The sequence below is a fragment of the Thunnus thynnus genome, chromosome 19, assembly GCF_963924715.1.
Source record: "Thunnus thynnus chromosome 19, fThuThy2.1, whole genome shotgun sequence".
NCBI lineage: Eukaryota > Metazoa > Chordata > Actinopteri > Scombriformes > Scombridae > Thunnus > Thunnus thynnus.
In genome coordinates, this window is record NC_089535.1 from 25,942,627 (window position 1) to 25,958,319 (window position 15,693).

At 39.4% G+C, this 15,693-nt stretch overlaps 1 protein-coding gene and 1 long non-coding RNA gene across 9 annotated transcripts in view; one reads left to right on the plus strand and one right to left on the minus strand.

The window, feature by feature from the left end:
* LOC137170309 (transcription factor 4-like) overlaps nt 1-15,693 on the minus strand; it is a 238,616-nt gene that overhangs the window by 185,983 nt on the left and 36,940 nt on the right. The gene's annotated exons all lie outside the window — the stretch shown is intronic.
* LOC137170311 (uncharacterized) lies at nt 735-8,324 on the plus strand. 3 transcript variants are annotated; one of them, XR_010924596.1, is made up of 4 exons: nt 735-3,638; nt 3,829-3,944; nt 4,092-4,320; nt 6,459-8,324. It is a non-coding gene; the product is annotated as an uncharacterized lncRNA (long non-coding RNA). The 3 variants fall into 3 exon arrangements; XR_010924597.1 differs by having other exon boundaries at nt 4,092-4,306; XR_010924595.1 differs by lacking the exon at nt 6,459-8,324 and having other exon boundaries at nt 4,092-6,236.

A 15,693-nucleotide genomic window follows, 5' to 3' on the forward strand; every position in this document is an offset into this window, starting at 1 on the left:
TCACCTGGAAGACATGTCCTGCATTTTCATCACGAGGGTCAACATTACAAGGGTGTTTTTTTAATATCTGACAGGAGGTGGGAAGGGAAGCACACTTTCACTGTCTGTGTAAAACTGTACCATTCTTTTTCAGAATTTCTATTTCATTTGTTTTCTATTTATTTCAAATGTTCCAGGTGGAAATTTTCAGCAGCATGCACACACACGTTTTCTTCGGAAAACCCTTTTCTAGTTCAGACAAAGTTCTTGTACATTTAACATTTGAAAACAACTTTGATTATTACGGTAGCTAAATGAAAAAAGCGTGATTTGTAGAAAAGAATGTATATATTTTTCAAACTGAGGTCATGAAAAAGAGTTCAGATTTGATCATACTACCGAGATTAAGACATCACTTTGAAACTAGCAGCAAAAAAATTTCAAACAAAACAAAAATAAATGCCAAATAAAAATTTTACGATGTTGAAATATGTAAGACTTAATTTATGGTAATAGTGCATCCATAAAAGAACATTAAGTCTTGGTTTTGAATATTTCACTAAGTGTAAACATCATATAGCTTCAATGAAGAGCTGGAACTAACTGATAAACAATATATATATGTTGCCATCGAATAGAGAGAGGGAAGGTTTGTATCAAACTTTAGAACTAGTTAAGGGATAATTTAAGGAGGAAATCAGGGTTCAAGAGGTTAATGATGAGAATTTCATTCATGTTTCTGTCTCACGCACATTCAGTCAATGTGTTAGTGTGTCTGTCAGTAACTTTCTCTCTTGCACATGCATGCACACACATACACATGTGCACATACACAGGGGCCAGCGCTTCCTGTCATTAGGCAGCAGAGCTGTTCTATAATTAGAACATCTGGACCCAAGTAAGTTTAGTGCCAGTGCCCTCACACACACGCACACACATGTGCACACATTTTCATAAGCATGCAACCAATCATACAGACACACAAGAAAACATTTGCAGCCACCAACACACACACACACATACACACACATAACAAAAACAGTACATGGCTTATTTTTAGTCACTTGTGTCTTTTTTTTTTTTAAGTTGCCTGTTTTTCTGCTCTTTTGTTCAAAAAAAGCACATTCAAGCAAGAAAACAAACAACAGCTTGGAGAGCTAATGGCACGCTAAATGAAGAGAGAGAATAGCTCATGTAGACAGAGAGAAAGAAAGAGAGAAAGAGAGAATGGGAGGGAGAGACAGAAAAAGTAAGAGAGAAAAAAACATTAGCAAGTTCAAACATGGCTTTCTTGAATCAGCGGCGTTGTGTTTTTTTAAAGACAGCCGAGCTCAGAGCCTACAGATGCCTTTCCAAAAAGAGAGATTAATATTGATAATAAGAAGGCCGTTCCTTTTTGTTTTTTCTTTTGTTTTGTTTTTTTTTCTCCATCTCTGTGGTGGAGGAAGAATAAGCGGCGCAGGCGATTCCTTTGACAAACCCCCTCGTCTCTCCACACAGGCCCATGTGAAGCCGAGCCAACTGTGGCTTAGATCTCTACACACCATCACAACCAGAGGAACAAAAGGAAATTCAAAAAAAAAAAAAAAAAAAAAAAAAAAAAAATTGTGCAAACTGGTCGGAAGCTAAAAAGCAGCAGAGTTAGCAAAACTTTTATAAAGACTAAGTGAGAACAATGCACATGAAGGCACAGTGCCAAAGGCTGGCTGGAAACTAGTTGCAAGCAGAATTAAAAAAAGAAAACAGGGTTTATTGAAGTGGTTACTGATTTAAAGCTGGGGTAGGCAGATTTTTTTTTTTTTTTTTTTTTTTTTGGCGTCATTGGGCAAAAATTCCATAATAACCTTTCAGCATATTGTCATTCAAGTGGTCTGAGAGAATACTAGACTTCCGCACCTCCTCTTGGCTCTGTGTTCCGGCTTTAGAAAATCTAGCCTGTGACAGGAGATTTAAGCCAATCATGGGTCATTTCAGAGAGCAGGCGTTCCTATTGGCTGTTGTACAAATGCAGATGCATGTGCACGTCCCTTCAGATGGTCTGATTCAATGGCGGAAAATCCTGGAGAAAAAGCTGTTATTCCAGCATTGGCAACAACTGCCTACAAGCATCAAAGCAACCGCAAAAAAGGAAGATGGACTTATCAAAAAGAGAGTCTAAAAGACAGTATGAAAATAAATGCAATAAAACACGTGTCAATATATCGGCAAAGCGTTTCAGAGATGGAGAGAACTTTGCATCGACCTAAAGTTGGATTCTGAGCTTGTCGTTCTTCTCCGGTACAGGTAAGCTGCTAACTTCATTTTCCCGCATGTGTTGTTTACCTCCGGTAAAGACGTGTGTACAGCGGAAACTTCCCAAAATTTTTCAGTGGGCTCATGCAGGGCTGTTGCCCAAAAAATTGCCCAGAGTATCCCTAATCCAAGAATAGTGACAGACTAAGCAATAATACAGACAATTTCTGTTGTTAAACAGTACCCTAAGAGTTGCCTCAGCATATTGGATAGATTTTCAACCCTAGCACTCACTGCTGCTTGTTGCCTGCAGCATTGCCCATAAAATTGTTGAATCTATCACTACCCTAAGCTCAACCAACATCAATAACTGAGGGGAGTTTATGCCTTGTTAGCTAAAGCTAGATATTTTGCTAGTGCCCTTTAAATATAAAAAGAAATCAAATGTCTTTTTGAATCAAATATTATTTATATTTACAAAAGTTGATATTGGCTTTGTGGCCTGCTAGCTTGTTCATGTTTGCTACCTAGCAAAGTTTTAGCTATTTTAGCTAGGCACACTGTAAAAATATCAACATCTAAATATCATTTTCAGTTTGAACCAGAAATATAGCAATGCTCCTCAGTTTTGGTATAGCAATTCGACTAACTTAGATCATCTTTGCAAGCGAATGTTAGCTTACTTCCATAGTGGCTAATGCTAATCTAAAAAGCAATTATGCATTTTAATATCCTCATAGTAATATAGCTGTACTAGCAGACTAGTGTAAACTAACTAATAAATTTGAAAACTTTCATGTTGGTCTCAGCTTGTAACTTGAGCCTCTTTGCACAGCTATTTTTACCTGACATCAGAAACACTGATTGGCTGAGGCAGTTGTTGTCCCAGGGCTATCATACAAAATGTTGATCTCAGGACAACAACCACTTGGCAAAATCAGGGCAGTTACACTCGCAGTGTGTTTAAGGCAGCAGCAGGCTAATCGATTCGTGATTGGTGAGTTGTATTTTTCATGTCCACCAGTTGAATGTGTTTTAGTATCCACCAATTAGGCACTTCTACTGGGACTCTGGTTGTCGGTCACCACTTTGTGCGGCTTGTGTTGCTTTCTTCAATTTACACAATGATCTAGCTACAGTCAGGGGTAAGTTTTCATTCCTTATCAGACGTGTTTTCATTGCAGATATTGGCCTTTATGGATTTTCTTATTTATTGATATTGACTACTGCATTACTTTTTGAACTGTCTGTCTCATTTTACCCAAATTGTCTGTGTGATTTCAATCATTGCGGACCGGTGTTTTGCACCATGTCACCTGCCACCACGGACCGCTACCCGAGAGCCACAGCGACATCTGGACTGAGCAAGACTGCACACAGGACCTTAATCTGTGGCTGAGGGATGTGGAAAAGTTTTTGCCTTTCAGGTAAGTGTATAGTTCATTTTTAGTAATAAAGTGTGTGTTCATAATCACATGGTTCACTTTGGACATATCAGGTGAAGAAATAAGAATGTATTTTATCCTTTTATTATTAGAGAAAATATATTTAAAGTGTTTTATAATTTGCCATTTGTACTACATGTAGATCAACTGCATAACTTGAGTCATTTCACAGCCACATCTTCATGTGCGCTTCCAAGAGGTTCTTCTCCAGCCCACCTGTGTATGAGGCCTGGATTATAACCATCATGTCCATAGACCAGCAATGAAAAACAGGATTGACGTTTTGCTGTACGTTATACCCAATTACGTTAATAAATCCCTGACTTACATGTATTTATAATTACAATTACAAATTCAACTACTACAAAAACTACTACAATCAAAGGTGTCATCATGTACTTATTGTTGTGTCATGTTTTATCTTTTTTTCTTTAGGTACTGCAAAGTCTGGAGCTTATATGCTATGCAGTTCCAAAGGACTATAGTTACATGCCAGACCTGCAGAGCCCCATCATGAGAAGACAGCTGGCTGATGACGAGGGGATGCCCAGAAAGACAGTGATGCATCCCTCAGACCCATGACAGCTTGGGCTCATCTCTGGAGTTCCAGCTCTGACCACAGAGCAGCTCCTAGAGCATCAAGTCAGCAGGTGACTTGGAACAGGTAGACTGACATACTTTACTGGAGCAACACACCTAAACAAGCGAGCAGGGCACCTGCACTGTAATAAGTGTAATAAAATTTAACGGCCCTATGAAACGGAAGTTAAAGCATCGCTAGTTTCTGTGTTGTGATGTATTTCCCAGTGTACAGCGGTGTAAAGTTACAAGAGGGATTTCAGTCATATCCTGCATTTGATTGGACTACTGAAAAGTGGGCGGGCCTTAGAGTTTGCATTGCCAAACTGTAACACTAAACTAAGGCTAACTACGATCTCTTATTTCATATTGTGGCAACTGTTTGTAAAAATGTATGTAGTTCTTACCTGTGAGGATGATGTTTTACAAGTAAAGCATGATGTAAAACCCAACAGAAAAGCTCTGTTACTTCCAGTCCCTGGAGAGAAATCAATACAGCGGCTGCGCGAGTTCACAAGGACACAGGTGAGGGGTGGGGCGGAGCTACGGAGCAGAAACAGGGAGGGGGGGGGGGGAGCGGAGCTGCTTCCGTAGGAGTCTCATGCTAAAGCTAGCTTTATTTCCAGAAGTTGCCTACCCCAGCTTTAATAGCGACATGATTGTGGAGTAATGACTGGAACATTAATGTTTTCAGTAGCAGGAAGTTATGCAGCCTTCTAAAACTTTTAATTAGTCCGACTACTTTCATCACAAATTAATTTTAGATACAAATATATTTTAAAATAACAATAAAAATGATAATAATAATGATAACTGTAAAATATTTGCTCCTATCTATCACATTAAACCGAACTTTTATGAGTCAGGACACATCATCAACTACTAACAGTAATAAGCATTATGATGTATTTTCTAAGTAACACCAATTCCAAGCAATATACCCATTTCTGGCAGGTAATTGTAACAGGACACCTGAAATATACAGTATGCTCCACTTATAATATCAAGTGTCTAATATCTGGATAAAATTCTAATGAGATCCTAACACGCTTTCACTTAAAGTGGGCACGTTTGTGTATCTCTTTCCAGAACTGTGAATCTGATCAAACCCACCTTAGTTTTCTCGGCTACATGCAAATCAGGGTCGGCTCTACTCCAGTCCAGAGAGTGGTGGTTATCCACCCGAAGCTGTTTGGTAACAGCTACAAAATGCCAAAAGTAGAAGTACTTGTGCTAAAAAAAGTTAAGCTAGCTAACGTGTTCATCAACTAACATGTGGATGACTTGTCAGACAAACTAAGAGCGAGAAAAAAGTTGTGGTCACCATGATGCTCACTCACACCTCTCTCGTGCACACAGGTCATGCAACACTTGCACTGATTATTATGTCTTCTGTATGACTGTATATATTAAAGTTGAAGCTACTTATTTCGTTTTCACTTTAACGGGACTTAAACACCTTTACTACTCCCAAGTGAAAGCAAAATGACACTGAAATGACTGAAATGACTCATCTTTCTCTCTGTGACATTAAAGTGATGGGAACACAACAGAAAGTTACAGTTACATTTTGAGAACGTGTCATCCTAAAATATGAATTAAGAAATACAGTCAAAACACTCCAAAAATGACATACTCCCTGGAGGCAAACACCTGCGTCACATCTTATTTTCCAACAACTCGTCCCTGAATTCCCCTTAAACAGTCTCAGTGGACGCCAAAAAACAAATGAAAGACAGACGGATAGACAGACGGGTGGACAATGAGGCAGTGAGACAGTTAAGCTGTCACAGAGACAGACAGACCAAGTTTCGGATGAGTTTTTGTCTCAAACCGACTCTGGGTAGATTTGTGTTTGACAATTCAATTAAGGCTCCTGTCTCTCTGCGGAGGTTTTTGTGTTTGTTGGCTTTATAAAACTCTATCTCATAGACACCTGCCAGCTTAGAGCTAATGCAAGCAGAGGGACGAACAAGACTTAATCATACAGAGAGAGAGAGAGAGAGGGATTTTTGAAACTGGAGAAAGTCCAGTGGGTTGGATGAGTAGAAGCAAAATGGTCTCTCAACAAGTGCAGAGAAGCCTAGAAAGAAAATCAGGAAACAGTTGTGCTGCGTTAAACAAGCTCAGTTGTACCTTGACATCTGCTTTTAATTAGCAGGGAAAATAAAAAACAGCCTTGCATCTTATTTTCTTCTTTTTCCCTCTCCTTCCTTCTTTCAGCAGTGGCAAAGTGGCTGATTCCTCCCTTCATCCCTCCTTTCCTCTCTCCGAATACAACAACAGGTCTGGAATATTAAATCTATTGTGTTTTTTGTTTGTTTTTTAGTAACAACTTAAAAAAAAAAGCTGCTTAATCCAAAATGCTCAGAACGTTCCAGTACTTGGAGACCTTGAAGGGTCCTTCAGGGGGTTCAAAAAGTGTCAACAGGAAATGAGGAATCATTTCATTTGATTATGATTCAATTCACAAGACAGTTGTTCCAATTATCGTATGAACAAAAACATGTTGGTTGGCAACTAAAACTATGTGGTTAAGGTTCGGGAAAGATGGCGATCATGTATTGAAGAAATCAACACTGACTGCTGCTAGACGACGTGATCTTCAGGGACAAAGTCAGACGCTTTGTGCATCCAACCATCTACCGCGACTTCCTCCTTGAAAGGTTTTGTGGTACTGTAACAATGTCTTGCTATGTCCTCTTTGAAAGGAAAATGCTTGCCATTGTATATGTTTGAACAAAGAGGGCAGGTGCCACATGCATTAAAACATTAGCCAAGTAATATGATTAAATACACCATTAGCAGTCACCAAGAAAGACTTAAGCAAGCCAGTAGATCTTCTCTGCTTTCCTGCTTTCCCCTCACTTATGCATCAGACTTCTTTTCTCTTTTGAGAGTCACTTGAATTCCCATAATGCTGCAGCATTTTTGAAAAACGTTATGGCTGTTTTCACATATTTTTTACCTATTTTTCACCTGCTAGACACATGGTTTCACTGTGGGGGTGTTTGATTTGTATCACTGGGTTGCTTGCTGGGCGGTACATTAATTCTGTCATGACAAAATGCATTACATTTTTCTTCAGTGAATAAAAACTAAACAATATTGTGAAAGACGGATGAATGGACAAATGAACTGAATTAATGTCTTAGTTCAAAGTTTTATTCAACAACCTGCATGCCTCTGCGGACCCTTAAGGCTCTGGCTTTGGTTCCATGGTTAGGTGCTTCCCCATCTTTTGAACTCTCTGCCACATATGAAACCTTTTTCATGTAACCTCGTGCGACTAAGTTTCATCAGTTGCTTTGTGTATCGATACGTGCCGTGGACCTTTTCTACAGCAGAAATTCAAACCAGTCATACCAGGAAACACACCAGTGAAGCTTGCGACATTAATGATGACTCACATAAACGGGATGCAGCCGATAATATTATAAATTACACGTGTGCTTTTAATGCTATAACATCTCAAAATATCAGCCATGAAAATGATGCATTAGCTGATAATTGCAGGGGATGATAATTGTGACCTAATTCAATTAAAACTGAACTTTTTTACATTTCAGTTCATACAACAGCCAATCCAATTGCAGGTATGGTGTTTACATGATTTTCAGTTGGCTGGTTATTTACTATGATCAACTGACGAAGCATAAACAACAATAAATGGCAAACAGCTTGTGAACCATGAGGAAAAAGAAACACCTCGATTGAGTGAATCCAAGGTTTCCAGCTGAATGGTTTAAATACATTCCCAACAGCACCCTCCTATCTAAACGCTGATGTTATAAAACTCAACTGTGTGCTAACAATTGCTAATGCTAACAATCCTATAAAGAGCAGGTTTTATTTAACTGAGGCTTCTAATGTAATTTTAGCATGAAGCTTTAAGGTTAAATTTGTCATCTGAGCATCACCGACACTGTTCATCCTGAATCAACCCTTTATCAGATTTCATTAACACTAAAAACAACCTCTCCTCCTCTCAGTCCTCTTTCCTTTCTTCTCCTCTCTCCCTCACCTTCCTCCCCCCCTCCTCTCTCTGCCCCCCCCCCCCCATCTCTCTCATTCCCTCTCTTTACTTTCTTTCTTCTCTTGCCTTTTATCTTCCGCCTCTCCTCGCTCTTTCATGGCGTCCTGTCGTCAAGTGTAAACATGACTGAGCGCCGAGCCAGAGGGGTTCGACTCCTATCAGCTCTTCCTCTGCTCTCGTCCTCCAGTCAGGACCCTCCCGCTGATACCGCCGAGGAATTGGCGAGGTTCACTCCAAAATAAGAAATCAGCCGCTGGAAAATGTGACAACTGCTTTTATGAAACAAACAGCTAGAGAGATCTAAAGAGGAGCTAGTGCTTTTGAAAAGGAAAGCAGGGAACTTGGTTCATTTTTAAAATCTTAACAAGCTGAAACCTCTGTTCTAGAGATGATTTTACTGTCCTTTTAATTAGTTACTTACTTGCTAAATCACCAAATGGCAGTGCCCCTTCATCATGTTTTTTTAGCCTCTTGTAGCTCATAGTATTGGTTTAACGGCACATTTACTGAATAGTTCAGTCTCACAGTTCTCAATAACCTTGTTTCCAGCAGCAGCAGGCAGCTGTTTTCAGCAAACAAGCTCTGATAAACCCAATGCACACTATCAGCCCAGCACCAAACAGCTAACATGCAAATATAAGAACTAGCTGGTGAAGAAAAGTGAAACACTTAGCAGCTACAGAGCTTCGGATATTTTACACTGTAGTTGGTGGAGACTGAGCAATAACCATTCTACTGAGGTAGAATGAAGTAGAAATCCTGGTTAAAAACTCATATTTATGACTTGGCTTGTTAAAAAAAAAGTCATTTGAACCTGTTTTACTTTCTTGCCATGTCCATTACACTGTCCATTGCATGTTGTTTGCTTACTTATTCTTCCAATGTCATCGATTTGATCTGTTTTAGCCATAAACATACAATTAGGCATAATGTCTAGTATTATTATTATTGTTTTTACATGAACTGAATGTTGAACTTCCCTTTACTGTTTTGAAATATGTAGCAGTAGATACAGCTACTGTAGATATAGGTTCTTTTCTTTCTAAAATAGGTAGAATAAATATGATTTCCATTCTCCTGTGACTTTTACCCATAGCAGTATACTGTAATGACTAATCCACAAGCATTTCTGACATCCATTACTCTTGTGCTTCACCCCCGCTGCTGTGGCCATGGAAATATCAATGAATCAATAAATACAAACAGGGTCAATTTATTCCCGTGGTGCCTTCACGAAAACTTTTTTGGTTCCGTAAATTTCTACCGTCGGTCAGTCTGGCCAGCCGCTGTCCTCTCAGCACATCAGGAGCTGCTGCTGACAGACAGCTGGTTGTGTGGACAGAGACGAGACATCCGAACGCTGGTCGGAGTTGCTGTGGATTGAATGGATAGAACGCTTCAGTGGCACTTACGCACCGCTCACATCTCGATTTTGAAGTGGATTTCCAGTTAGTGTGTGTGTTTGCAGTATATCATGGTGATAGTAGAGAATAAAGACTTAAACTTCAAAGATCTGACATAAAAAATGAATTGGCATTTAATTTACTGAACTATCATTTCTACCTCGCTGTGACCTTTGACCTCCTTCCTAATGGCTCTAATTTCTTGTTACTATACACAATCCTTTAGACTCCACATTTCAGCAGATTTCAATTCAATGAGTCATAATGGTTTAAATGCTGTTTCCTTTATATATTGTGACTGTAACACACACACAAGCCTCTAGGGGGCGCTAACACGACTTCATATTCAACTGTAATTTTAAAGGGGACCTATTATGCTCATTTACGGCTCTATATTTTTATTCTGGGACCCCACTAGAGTAGCTTTGCATGATTCACAGTTCAAAAAACTCAAATCAAAAATTTATCTTGCACTGACCCTTTATGCAGCCTCTAAGTTCAGCCTCTGTCTGAACAGGCAGTTTTAGCTCATGTCTCTTTAAGGCCCCCCTACCAATGAGACTGACATTAAACATTAAAATATGTACAGCATATGCTAAAGCCTGCCACACAAGCTGTACATAAATCTATCAATGACAATATGACATAAAACCTAAAGATCAAACCCAGTCATCAATGCTTAAAACATCATCCACCATGAGAGACTCTCTCACCCTGTTAGACCTGGCCTTTGATAATCTGAATGTCCGTCCAGAGGGAAGCTCCAACTCTCCATACGGAGGATGAATAGGACAAAAATGGCTCGAGCCTTTGAAATTGCTCACTTGTGGAAAATGTCAGACAGGTCTGGCAGTTTAACACTGATGATCTCACTGGTTACTTTAACTAATTTTGGTTTTAATAATTGACTTTAGAATAAAAGATGTTCAAATATAAATTAGCACACATTATTGGCCTCTGAGAGCTCCAACACAATCCAGTGAGGACATTTCAAAATATCCATTCAGATGAACCTATAAAGTTGAAACCAGTTACCAGTTTTTTAATCCAAAATGCTTTTATTCCATTAATACTTTGTGTTTTTAGCTACTTGTGAGCCACATTAAAGACAATTTCAAATTCTTTGTAATGGATATTCCTTGAAGTCAACCAGTTTTTTCCAGTTTCACACGAATCTTAAATTTACTAACTGCTGTTACCAGTACCATCATGTTTCACACAGTGCTACTGAAAAGCATGAGTCATTAATTCATCTATCCAACATCTCTGTTACGTCCGTTGCACCTTCTGGTGGTTGAAAAAGAAAACAAAACGTATGATTTTCCCAATCATTTCATCTCAGAATGAAGCAGCAGTGAGACTCTTTTCCAGTAAATGTAAAGAAAAATGTGCTGCTGCTGCTGCTGCTGCTGTGGCTACCACAGCCTGACAAGATAAATTTGGGTGTCGTGAATCTTTGCGGTTGGGATTGGATTAAAAATAGCCGCACGCGCACACACACACACATACACACTCTCACACGCGCACCACATGCACCTGTACAGGAAGAGCCCTGTGCATTAGTTATGTAGCAGTTGGTTTGCGGCAGTGATGGGGAAGTGAGAGCGGGCCTCAGGTGAATTCCATCAGCTCTGGTCCAACCCGCTAATAATAGATGACCACTGAAAGCAACACAGCATTAGCAGCCATTTACTGAGAAATCACTCACACAGAGTCAGTGTGCGGAGAAAGAAACATCCTACAACCTACACACCAAGAACCCTCATTTCTCTTTGTTCCTCCTGATGAGGCACTAAATACTGAACACGTCAGTCTCTGTCCTCTAAACAATTTACTCTGTGGGAAGTAATCCCAAGACACAAGGAATTGTGGGTTAAAGGAGACAGATGCAGTTCTTCATGCTTAAAGAGTCAGGAAGAATTGACTGCTGCTCAGTGGTTTCTTACAATCAAGTCCATCATGCTAAATGCATGTTGCTTGGAATGACTTGACAACTTACGGTCAGACGCTACACTGTGCTGTTTTATTTTACATAGTTTGGATGCTCATGGGTAAAATACTTGTAACAGGTAAAAACAATAGGTATTTTAATTAGATGCAGGTGGGCCAAAAGACAAATAAACTTGAGAAACAGCCAACCAGACTGACAGTCTACAGCCACGCTAGCTGCTCTGTGAAGCTGCATTTAGGTACAGTGGTGCTTTAAGCTAAATGCTAACTTAGTAGGTTAGTATAAAGTTTACCACCTTCATGATCCTAGTTTAGCGTGTTAGCATGCTGACATTTGCTAATTAATACAAACTACAGCTGGAATTGATGGGTGTGTCATTAGTTTTGCAGGAATTTGGTTGTAAAGTAAAGAACTGGACAATTGATGATGGTGCTATATGGAACATAAAGGGATCATCAAAGTTGTTCAAATTCATCTTGATGGGAGCGTGAATGTATGGATCAAATTTCATGGCAATCTATCAAATAGTTTGTGGAGACATTTCACTAAAAAACAAAAATGTCTTTTCATTTCATGGCAATCCTTCCAATAGTGGTTGATATATTTCAGTCTGGACAGTCTGGTTTCAGTGGTGGAAAAAGAACGAAAATTATTTAGAAATAATTGTAGTTATGTGACCATGATACGAGAACCAAAACACAGCGCATGCTGTTGCTGTTGCTGCCGCATGTTACAAAAACAGAACAGCACGCTTTGCCTTCACAAGATCCAGAATATCATTTTGTGGGCTAGACACAAGTATGCACCCTTGTTTGTTACTTTGTCCATAAATAAATCCTAATCTGTAATACCTCAGCAGGTTGTAAATCAGAGTGTTGCTCAAGGACATAGTGAGTTGGACATCAAACCTGCAACCTCACAGAACAGTTTAACTGTTTACCAGCCAAACATCAGCACTACACACAGACTGAGATGAGGAAGACTTGGTTTAAAGCACAATTAAAGTACAAGACCTGATGAAGAGCATTTAGAATAGAGCTTCTTGTTACAAAAAATGCTCAACAGGCCTAGGTAACCTTTTCAAATCGTTTGTTTTGTCTAACCATCAGTCCAACACCCGAAGATGTTCAATTTACCACAATTTTTCTTTTATAAATGATTTTAACAATTAATTGATTATCCAAATCATTGTCTATTTAATAATTCCCCATCTATTAACTAATAGATTCATTGACACATTGTTTCAATATTCATCTAGATGAGTCCATTTTCATACCTGGAGACTGCTATCATTGATCAAAGACAAAAGAAAAACAGTGATTAAACAAAGACAGGAAGAAAGAAAGACTGAGAGTAAGAGACTCTGTGTTGTTAACAAAGTACTAACACTGCTAATTTGGCCTGCACACTCTTTCTCTCGCACAAACACGGTGATTATAAGTGAGACTGAAACTAATGTGTTTGTCTGTTTCTCTCTTCCAGTAATTATTTAGAAGCCTGTCAACAGAGATGTGAGGAGGAAGAATCTGCACCTCCCCCCCGCCTCTCTCTGTACACCACATGGCCAAAAGTATATGGACACCAAAACGTTACACCAATCTGGGGTTATCTAATATCTCATTACAAAGCCAATTTTCTGCTACAACAGCCTAGACTCTTCTGTCTATTTTTGAGCCTGGCTGTGGGGATTTTTCCATAAGGCCTTACTGGCGGTCAAGTGTTGGATGGAGTTGAGGTCAGGCCAGTCTAAACCAGCCTCAAACCTAAACTACATTACGTTGTTTACAGATCTCATGTGTCCTGATAGCTACAAAACAACATTTGAATGTTTTTTTTATCAGCTTATCATAAAATCTTAAAAGGGGACATATCATGCTTTTTGTGATTTTCTGTCTTATATTATTCATTGGCTGTTATAGTGTCAGATGTTGGATGTTAAACATGGTCAAAATTCCAAAACTTGAGGTGACCATATATAGACAAACTCCCTGAAAGTCAAAAGCCAGGGCTTCAGCCTGCTCTGAACGTTCTGTTTACAAAGTTACCTCTACTTCCTCATCAAACTGACATCAGATCCCTTCCATAGTCTTTGTTGCTAAGGTTATTGCGATTGCTTTGGGCTCAGACGTCAACAGATGTATTTGAAAAGTTTATATTTTGAGTATAGAGCAAGAAAAAGAAGGCAAAATCCAACTACTACTGTCTGTTTACATAGCCTCCTGAGCTGCCGGGAGTCAGCTGAGATGCAGCTTCCTTAAGCTGGCAAATCACAACAGAGTAGGCTCATCTGGAGGAAGGCCTTAAAGAGACAGAAGCTAAAATGACCTGTGTCAGACAGAGGCTGAACTGAACTGAGGGGATGCATAAAGAGCCAAGATAAATAAGGAGCTTTTGAATGGTAAATCATGCAAAGATATTTCTATAAAGCCCCAAATTAAAAATATAGAGCTGGAAATGTGCATACTTCCACTTTAGCGAAATACTATGAATAGTCTGACTTACCAGGAACTCACTGTACTTAAGTTTCCACTTAATGTCAGGTCAAGATAAAAAAAATATAACTGTTATGACATTATTTCCTTTCCTCTTTCTATTTGTTGCATCGCTTCACTGATTCTGCTGAGTCAAATCTAAGACACTGCAACATCTGAGTCAGTGGAAAATTATATCTGCTGCATATTATCTGCTCTTGCAGTATGTAAAGCACTTTGTAAATTTAAATTATTATTGTTACTATTTTCATATGCTGTATATTTTCCTATCATTCAGACTGATGGTTTTTCGGGAAATTCTGACTAGAATTTAAATAATTACTCATGATTAGATACTGATTAGTTCAGTATTTATAAGTGATTATTGAAAGGTGTCGCTGAGAAACAGTAAAAGGTTCAACCTTTCTGTAAAATGCAGATTCCGTGTTTTCTCCCCTGACGAGGTTGTTACCAACGGCGACCGTTAACGCCGACTGGGGAGAGGTGCATCGTGGGATTGCCACCTGGATGGCACCTCCTTTTCTGGAAACGAGGAGTGAGAAGCCGCTAACGAGTTAGCATGTCTGCATGGGTGCAAGGCACACACACACACACGCACACACACACACACTGACACACAACCAGCATGACACACACACTCAGACCGAAAGAGCAAACGCACCCACACAGAGCAAGAAACACAACATACACACACTCAGAAAGAAGCACACACACACACACACCCACACACACACACACACACACACACACACACACAGATATGTAGCGCCTGTAGAAATTCACTCAGTTTCTTTGGACTTGATTAGATTTCTGAAGAAGAAGAAGAGTGTGCTCACTTCTATCAGAGTGACAACAAACACTGCATTATGGGACATTTTAAAAATCATTGTTGTCTCATATCTACATCCAGATGTTATAAAAATACATTTAAGGAGCAATTATTCAGATGTCTATATACCATTACACAGAGACAGCAATGACTCAAACGCTCCACCAGCAGCTGAGAGTTCTGACATTCAGAAATCACGTTCTGACCTGTCACTCTGCTTTCAAAAAAACCTTCACAAAAATCTGCACACCTTGAGGAGCCTCCTCATGTTACAAATTCCTCCTGGATGGACCACACTGCAGACAAATGCATATTTAAAGGAATATTCCACCGAAAAACTGTTTTGAGAATCAAACATTGACCCCTTGTAAGCCTAAAAAAAAGACAGCAAAAGAAAAGTATTTCTCTTGCTGCGCCTTGAAGGACGGCAGCTGCTGTCAGCTTGGATTCACTACAGTTACACTGGATTCTAATGGAGACAGAAAAATATGCATAGAGACCTCTCAAACAACTCCTTCAGCATAATCCACTTCTGCACTACCCATCTGCATCCTCAGTGTGTCCCAAATACTCAAAATACACACAGCCCCAAAAACCCAAAATATGGCTAATTACACAATAACTTCTGTTGATAGAGTTGGGTTACATTAGATATTTGGTTGAGTATTCCCTTAAAGCTGCTGATGAGAGGGAAACATGGCTCACCTGGTATCTGGATTGGCTGAGGTCTTTACAGTGAAGCACCTT